The 9,095-nt window shown below is 43.9% G+C and overlaps 1 pseudogene; it reads left to right on the top strand.

Annotated features, from left to right (window-relative positions):
- The first annotated feature begins 1,953 nt into the window (after positions 1-1,953).
- On the top strand, positions 1,954-8,314 carry LOC119315554 (annotated as a pseudogene).
- Positions 8,315-9,095: the final 781 nt, after the last annotated feature.

Genomic DNA, 9,095 nt, shown 5'->3' with positions numbered 1-9,095 from the left:
CCCTCTCCATTCCCACTTCAAGTCGGCCGTCGCTAGATTGACGAGGGTCACTGCCCGATCTGTGTTGCGTCCGGGATGGGACCGCGCAGCCGCCCCACGCACCCACCGCCACCGTCCGCTCGAGATCCATGTCTCACCTGCCACCGTCAAAGAAGAAGAAGTATCGTACATGCGGCAGCGACCATGGGGCACTTGGGTGGCGGCAATTCGCAATCTAGAGACGCGGGAGAGGCGTTGGCTTGGCAATTTCCAGTTAGTGGGGTAGCTCACTCGTATGACGTGGTGGTGTTGTGCATGTTCGGCGGTCGGGCAAAAAGGTTACCTTCCCCCTCGGCGCCCACGACGTCTCGGACTTCGTCGAGTCTCTAGTGGTCTCCCGCCGCGAGGAGAAGGAGAATCATGTGCATCGACAAGGCCTATATGGCCGAGCTCATAGCGAAGCATCCAGAGCTCGCTGCTTAGGAACAAGCGTTCTATGAGGCCTACAAGAAGCATACCAAAAACGCCGATGAGGCCAGACCCTCTGCCGCCGAATGCATGATCGATAGTTCCTCTGGCCCCTCTGACTCTGGTGACTCCGAGGTGCATTGGGACGAGCTCATGGAGGAATTCAAGTAGTGTTAAGTATGCTATGTAGTTTTATGTTGTGTGAACCATCTCATTATGCTATGCATCATGTGCTACCTTTGTTTAAATTATCTGATCGAGTAGTTTTGATTTGTATATATGAAATGAAATTGTGCGGGATTTTTTTAGCGAGTTAAGTTTAGCCATTCAGCTAGGAACCAGTTTTTCTTAGAGGTTTTTGAGGGGATAAATTTTGAGGGTTCGCTAGAGATGCTCTTAGAGAATTGACCTAGTTTTTCTTGAAGCATTGGTGCTGATTTGTAGAGGGTAGGCACTTAATTAGGCATTCTTCGTGTAGAGATAAGCACGAGTGCTTAAGAAGAAGTCGACTTACTTTACTAAGCACCATGCATTGTATAAGGCCTTACCCTCTCTTAGACATCAAAACACCAAACATTTTGATGTCGAAGTTCAAGCATGGTCACGGTAAGGGTTGCAGCGCGACGTCCCACTATAACCCGCTAAACCGAGAAATAGTACTCCCTCTGTAACTAGTGATCCAAACGCTCTTATACTTTTTTAGAAAGGGAGTAGTGTGATAGCAAGGGTTGTTAAGACAAAAAAAAAGACTTGATTTCTTTGTCCAACAAAGGGTCTGGGCTGATGTAGGACGCAGCCCTGCATCCCTAGTCACAGTGGAGTCCCCTCGTGGCGGCTGACCGTGAATTTGTTTGGTGTAGTCCTACATCAGTTGTGGTGCATGGGAGAAGGCAGAGCATGACTTGCAAGTCTCTGGTTGTGAGATGTCTCTCCTATGAGGCTAGTATTTCTGTGTGTGTATCTTACCATTACAGCAACCAGGAGTGGACCCAACTCATGTGGAGAAACCAGTTCGAGTTGATGTGAATCTCCGTCCGTGGCCACCTAGCCTCTATTTTACTATACTGCGCAATGGAAATATCATGTCTTGCGGGGATGAGAAGAAAGAGGAGAAAGAAACGGATTGGCTACTCCCTCCGTTCACTTTTGTAATTCGTTTCAGACAACTCAAAATAAACTGTTTTGCACATTGTCTGAAATGTCTTCAAGGTCTTATAAAAGTGAACAGAGGGAGTAGTAAAATAGAAAATCCACACCCACTAGGGAGAGGAAAGAAGCATCAATTCGGAGACCACTTTACTTTGGTGGAGGTTTAGTTTAATTTGGTATGGTGGGTGACGAACCAAAAAAAAGCAAGGTAAAGCTTGAGAGGAGAGCAAGGAAGAAACCGCAGCGCAGCAGACAGCCGGCGTGCGCAAGTGATTGCTCAAAGATATCCAAAGCTAGCTCAGAGATATATATATGGTTGGTTTATCCTCTTCGTTACAGCAAAACACAGCAAAAAAAATGGCCATGGTCCTGGATGCCTTCACATCCTATGTGCAAAACATGCTGACCGAAATGGTGAGCGAGGTGGTGCACATGCTTCTTGGAGTCGGAGACGAGGTTGACAAGATGGACGTCAAGCTAAGCGACCTCAAGAACTTCCTCGCCGACGCTGATAGGAGAAACATCACCGACGAAAGCGTGCAAGAGTGGGTGGCCCAGCTCAAGCGCGCCATGTATGAGGCTTCCGACATCCTCGACCTCTGCCAGCTCAAGGCGATGGAGCGTGGTCTGTCTACTAAAAATGTGGGGTGCTTCAACCCCTTGCTCTTCTGCATGCGGAATCCCTCCCATGCCCATGACATCGGCACCCGCATCAAGGCGCTCAACAAGAGGCTCGGCGTCATCAAGGAGAGAAGCGCTGCTTTCAGCTTCATCCCTCTTGGTTCCTATGAGGATCGCAGCAGCAAGGTCCATGGCTCTCATTCTGGTGATACCAGACGTGAGACGTCAGGGGAGTTAGATCGGTCCGGTGTAGTCGGAGAGAAGATCGAACAAGATACAAAAAAGCTGGTTGAGACCATGCTAAGTGAAAAGGAGGGCAACACCAACATCATGGTGGTCGCCATTGTTGGTGTCGGCGGAATCGGCAAGACCACTCTTGCCCAGAAGGTCTTTAACAATGAAGCCTTGAATGCTGAGTTCGAGAAGATCATATGGTTGAGCATCAATAAGGACTATGACAAGGTTGAGTTGCTCAGGACAATCATCACGCAAGCCGGGGAAGTACATGGTGGTGAAAAGGCATTGGCTGTGCTTCAGCCAATCCTTGCCGCTACCTTGAAAGGGAAGAAGCTATTCCTGGTGCTAGATGATGTGTGGAACCATGGAGCATGGGATAATGTGCTTAAAACACCCTTGGCTAACGTTGTGGCTCAAGGTAGCCGAGTACTCATCACTACTAGAGATGAAAGAGTGGCTAGAGGGATGAAAGCTGTGCATCCCAACCACCATGTTGACAAGTTGGAGGAGAAGGATGCCTGGTCATTGCTCAAGAATCAGGTGCCTAACTAAACTCTATGCATCTTACTAGTTTCATTCTTAATTTTTGGGTAGAGATATAATAATTGGGCACACTCTTTTATGTATTATTCTTTGAGATTATAACATGGACTCATACAACATGAACACTACATATACTTATGCCAAGGCACATGCACCAGCCGCAAGTGTACTGTGGGGTGGGGTGGTGCGATGGTGGTGAAACTTCCTGCTTGGGCTATTGGCTTTCCCATGGCCATTTTGGGTTGGATGGGTCTTGTGGTAGGTTGGACCCAAATATGGATCTTTGGTAGCAAAATATGGGTGCCTACCCATATTTTTTTGGTGTATGCTGTTGGAGATTTGGGCCAAAATTTCAGTTTTCGCGTCTTGGGTTAAACATTGGAGATGCTCTTACATACCAACACCGTTAGAAACCTCTCTGTGTGCAGCGCACCAATGATTATTTGTGTTGGCTGCTTGCATATAGCGTTAGTCCATCTCATGACTTTTGTTGCTTTCTTAGGCAGGTTTCATCCTGTAAGCAGCCATCTTAAAAAAAAACAATTTTTTTAAAGAAAGGTACAACGTCATTGGGCATTGTTTCTCTCCCTCTTTGTCGACTGATTCTTAATTGTGGTCGTTTCACCATCTCCATCTCGCACATGCACCTTTCATCTGTGTTTTGTGATTGTCTGCTAGTTGTTGTTCTTCTCTGCTCCTAGTTGCCATTTCCTGTAGACACGATGACTCATGCTTCACTGTCTTGTGTGTTCTTCCTAACTTTTAGTTTTTAATTTTCCGCCACGTCCACCAAATTCTTTGCTCTTTCGTGTTTACCATACCATGTGAGTTCACCTAACATTTATTTGCCCGTCATCTCTTCTTGCTTGGTCCTTTTGTGTACAATTTTTTGTGGCCTTTCTGGTCCTAGTTGTTTTCTATATGAGTTTTTGTGGCCTCCCTTTGCGTTGTTGTTGATCTACGCCCATTCTCTTATCGTCAAGCTTATTTTGCCGCCGGTTTCTTGTGCTGTCATCCTTGTTAAGAAGTACTAGTATTGGTTTAGGTTTCCGTATTACTCTAGATTTCCTTCCAGGTATTCCAAGTCTATTGTACTATATATTTGCCCCATGGGCTATGCAATACAATCTATAGCCAACGCATCCCATGATCCACCGACAGCTAACACTTCGTATTCTTCTACTTACTATATTTGGATGTGCAGATTATAAAATTGCATACGTAGGATTATAGATAATTTAAACATGTATAAGAAGCCTCCTTCCTTGTGTAGTTGTAGATCAAATATGTATGTATGTATGTATGTATGTATGTATGTACGTACAGACGTATGTATGTATGTCTTCTTGCATAATTAAGCGCGTAATTTATTTAGTTTCTGAGATGATAGATTAAACTATGGATCTTGTGGTTAAAGGAGTAAGAAACTTAACGTCTTGTCTGGATGAGACTGTTATGATTATAGTTTCTCACTTGCAAGGCATCCCACTTGACAACATCCCCACTTGCCAGTTCATTCACTTGATATTTGAATTTAGATAGTACATTAGCCGATTTTTCGTGGCTCTTTTGCAGTCTATTATTGACTAGTATTGAGTCAACACTAGCAATTAAGAAATGGCTATTTTCTCTCTCAAGGAAAACCACTCCTTACTGACTCTTCAGTTCAATTGGTTGCAGATAATCTCAAGTGAGACAGATGAACGTGAAATTGATATGCTCAAGGGCATTGGTTTGCAGATTGTAGCCAAATGTGATGGTTTGCCTCTTGCAGTCAAAGTAATGGGAGGTCTACTGTGTCAGAAGGACAAAAAACACCGTGAGTGGGAGATGGTTCTGGCTGATTCTATATGGTCAATATCTGGAATGCCTGAAGAGCTAAATCATGCAGTATATTTAAGCTATGAAGATTTATCTTCTTGTGCCAAACAATGCTTTCTGCATTTCTCCCTTCTCCCTAAAACTGCAGTGTTTTCTTGCAATGAAATCATTGGCATGTGGATAAGTGAAGGATTTTTTCATGGGACCTCGGATGACTTAGAAGAACTCGGAAGCAAGTACTATAAGGAGCTGATACTAAGGAATCTTATAGAGCCAAATACAAAGTATATTGATCAAGATGTTTGCAACATGCATGATGTTGTACGCTCATTTGCTCAATTTCTGGCTAGAGATGAGGCACTGGCAGCTCACAATGGAGAAACTAATATTGTTAGTAAACTTAGTGCACATGAGTTTCTTCGGTTATCTCTAGAAAGCGAAGCATCAGAATCAGATGGGTTAGACTGGAGTTCTTTGCAAGCACAAAAGACACTAAGGGCGCTAATATTAGTTGGCTATATAAATATCAAGCCTGGTGATTCGTTGGTTCATTTTCCATGTCTACGAATTTTACATATAGACTCTGCACATGTTGTAGCATTGCTTGAATATATACATAAACTCAAGCACCTGAGGTATTTGTCATTGGAAAACACTGATATATCTAGTCTGCGGATAGCATTGAAAAGATAAAATTCTTGCAGTACATTAGCCTTCTAGAATGCCAACAATTTGTGGAACTTCCACATAGCATTATAAAGTTAGGGCAACTAAGGTACCTTAACTTAATTGGAACAAGTATAAAAGGCATACCTAGGGGGTTTTGTGCTCTAACAAACTTGAGGAGATTATATGGATTTCCAGCTCGGGTGGATGGTGATTGGTGCAGTTTGGAAGAGTTGGGTCCTCTTTCACGGCTCAAGAATCTTAGACTGGACAGAATGGAGAATGTAAATGCTCCGTCATCCGCAGCAAAGGCAAAGCTTAGTGAGAAGGCACATCTTACGGACCTATCCTTATATTGTGGTAGTAGATTGGGAGATGATGGGCTAATTGAAGAGGAAGATATCATCTCTGAGGAAGAGCAACAACGAATAGAGAAGGTATTCGATGAGCTCTGCCCTCCGCCCAGGTTAGAATATCTTTGCATCAATGGATATTTTGGCCGACGGCTCCCAAAGTGGATGATGTCATCATCAGCTGTGCCCCTCGAGAACTTGAGGATTCTGTTCATTACAGACCTGGCTTGCTGCACTCATCTTCCTGATGGCCTGTGTCAGCTCCCTTATTTGGAGTTCATTCAGATCGATCATGCTCCAGCCATCAAACGTGTTGGACGTGAATTCATGTTGCCCTACCATCACCACAGTCCTAGTCCTTCCCAGATGGTGGCTGCATTTCCCAAATTGCAAAAGATGAATTTATTAGGAATGGTGGAATGGGAGGAGTGGGAGTGGGAGGAGCAAGTGCAAGCCTTTCCTGTCTTGCAGCGTCTTATGCTAAATCAGTGCAAATAGAAGTGTCTTCCTCCTGGTCTTGCCTCTCAGGTAGGGGCTTTGAATAAATTAATCATATACAATGTCCAGGGTCTCATCTCTGTAGAGAACTTTCCATCTCTGGTTGAGCTGAATCTGGATGAAAACCTTGACCTAGAGAGGATCACTAATCTTCCCAGACTGCAGAAGCTTACCATCAAAAACTGCCCAAAGCTGAAGGTGTTGGAGGGTCTTGTTGCACTCCAGAGGCTCGCTCTCTCGTATAATGACATGGAAACAATCCCAGAATACATGGGAGGTATAAACCCAAGGCATTTGGAGCTATACTGCAGCCTAGCACTGCTCGCTTCAATGGCCGCGCGACAATCTGGCCCTGAGTGGGACAAGTTCAGCCATGTTGAGCATGTCAAGGCATATGCACGCGAAGGAGGTAATTCAAGGAAATGGTATGTCTTCTACACGGCTAAACCATACAGCTTGGAGACAAATGTCAGCCACTCTTTCATGTCCAGAGGTAATTTAGCATCACTCTTTCATCTTAATTTCTCTGTTTGCTCTATTTATTTAGTTTGTTCTCTTATGGTTGTTTCTTCCTTTCATCCGTAAGCTAGATTTTTTTAATATATTTGCTACATTCGCATTCCCTTTGAATACGCCCTTCGAGAGTAGTACCTTCTCTAAAGAAAATATTTGAATGGCTTTTTATTGCTTTGTGATGGCTATATGTTTACCAATACTTCTTTCTGATTTGACTGCACTCCCTCATGCCCTAAATCCCTCGTCACCTAAATATCTTTCATACTCAGTTTCCCCCTAGGTTACGTCCAAATTTTAAATGAAGATCATTATCTTTACAAATTATTAAAGCTCATGTATGATTTCTGGATCTCACTGTTTTAACACGGTCACATTTGGGCTCTTGCCTTGTAAATCATGGATTTGTAACCACTTTTATTCTTTCTTCTCATGCAGGAACCTTGACTTCTTTTGAGGACGCACAGAGATTTGAGTTTCTCTTCAAAATGACGAGAAAAACCTTTAGGTACATCTGCAGCTTGGTGATGGGTCCGTCAATGGAAGATATGAACAGCTACACCTTTGTTGACGGGAGGGTGCTGTCTTTAGAAGATCGGGTAGCCGTTGCTCTTAGAAGGTTGCAGTCCAGTGAGCCAACAAAGAGCATAGCATCCTCTATTGCTGTGAAGGAGTCAACTGTCTTGTTGGTAACTGAGAGGTTCATTGAAGCTATGTGGGAGCGGGCGCGGCACCACTCAAGCTGGCCAGACTCCAGTGAAAAGGATCAAATCAAATCCAAGTTTGACAAGATCCACAATATGCATAACTGTTGCGGTGTTATATGTACAACTCACATTCCATTTGGACCAAACAGCGACTGTGAGAAAAATGAGAGCACTCAGATGCAAGTTGTCATTGATCAAGAAATGAGGTTCAGAAACATTTGGTTGGAACCGGCAGGTAGCATTAATCAGTTGAGCCTTTTGCATGAATCTCAACTCTTCAAGGAGTGCGAGAAGGGCGGTTGGCTGAATGGCAGCAAGCTGAAGATCGCATTAGATGGATCAAAAATTGGCGAACACATAATTGGTGATGCAGGATATCCTCTTCTCCCCTGGCTACTCACACCATATGAGGAAGAAGACCTATCAGATTCCATGGCAGAGTTCAATAGGAGACACTCCGCAACCACAACCTGTGCTCTGAAGGCACTCGCAAGGCTCAAAGACACATGGAAGTGCTTGCAGGGAGAGACGTGGTGGCCGGCCAATCTAGACACACTAGGTATGATATATGCCTGCTGCAGGTTGCATAACATAGTCATAGAAATGGAGGATGATGCTGCCATGCTGAGTGCCAAGCAGAGGAATCGCTCTAAGGAAGTGCGTCAGTTAACAAATGAGGATGCTGTCAGGGCGAGGGATATGTTGTCGCAATACTTGTTGGCCAGCAGGTCATCCGAACTGGGAGGTGAATTAGCATAACTTCTGCTACATCTTAATTTGATCGTTGGTTGCTCTTTTCACTAATTTTTCATATTTGTTTCCTCTTGGTGGATGCAGAGGAGGGTGATGAAGCAGCTGTATCAGGCTCAAGAGGTGAAAAGAAGAAACAAGAAGCGAAGACAAGAACAACAGATGAAGAGATATCAGTATTAACTAGGTACTACCGCTAGCACTCTGTGCTTCATGTCCTGTTATTCCCTCCGTTGAGAAATACCAGAGTTCTCTTCTTGGTTTGTTGTCTTGATATGGCAGTAATGCTAGTGAGATTCTTTAACTTCTTAACTTCCTTGTTTGCTATGTATTAATTGGATAACTCCGAAATAATGGTAACTGAGACTGCTATTAGCAATATGTTAACCCAGACTCTGTACTGGCAATTGCTTTAACTGACTGTTCATTTAATAGCATGCGTAATCTGGTTAATAAAGTTAGCAGCTATACTATGCGTGGAAACATGAAACTTCTTGATATGTTAAACCCGGGTGCATGGTCGTATATTTCTGATATAATTAAAACCTTGGATTGATCAGGTGAAAGGGGAGCTACATCCTGCTGGACGTGGTTTGAGCTTTTAAATGCACGAATGCAGAGCAGCGCTGGTCAAAGGGAAGCCTATTTTGACGCTGCATCATGAACTGAAGCTCAACATTCTTTTTAAGTTATGCCCATCTACTGTATGTGTCAAAGACAAGTGATGTCATGTAGTCTGTACTCCGTGGAACTTCAGTAGTACGTAAAACAGAGTCTGTCTGTTTCTTTC

The sequence above is a fragment of the Triticum dicoccoides genome, chromosome 6A (assembly GCF_002162155.2).
Source record: "Triticum dicoccoides isolate Atlit2015 ecotype Zavitan chromosome 6A, WEW_v2.0, whole genome shotgun sequence".
In the NCBI taxonomy this organism is placed as follows: domain Eukaryota; kingdom Viridiplantae; phylum Streptophyta; class Magnoliopsida; order Poales; family Poaceae; genus Triticum; species Triticum dicoccoides.
Note: the sequence above shows the minus strand (reverse complement) of the source record. Positions and strands in the feature narration are given on the sequence as shown.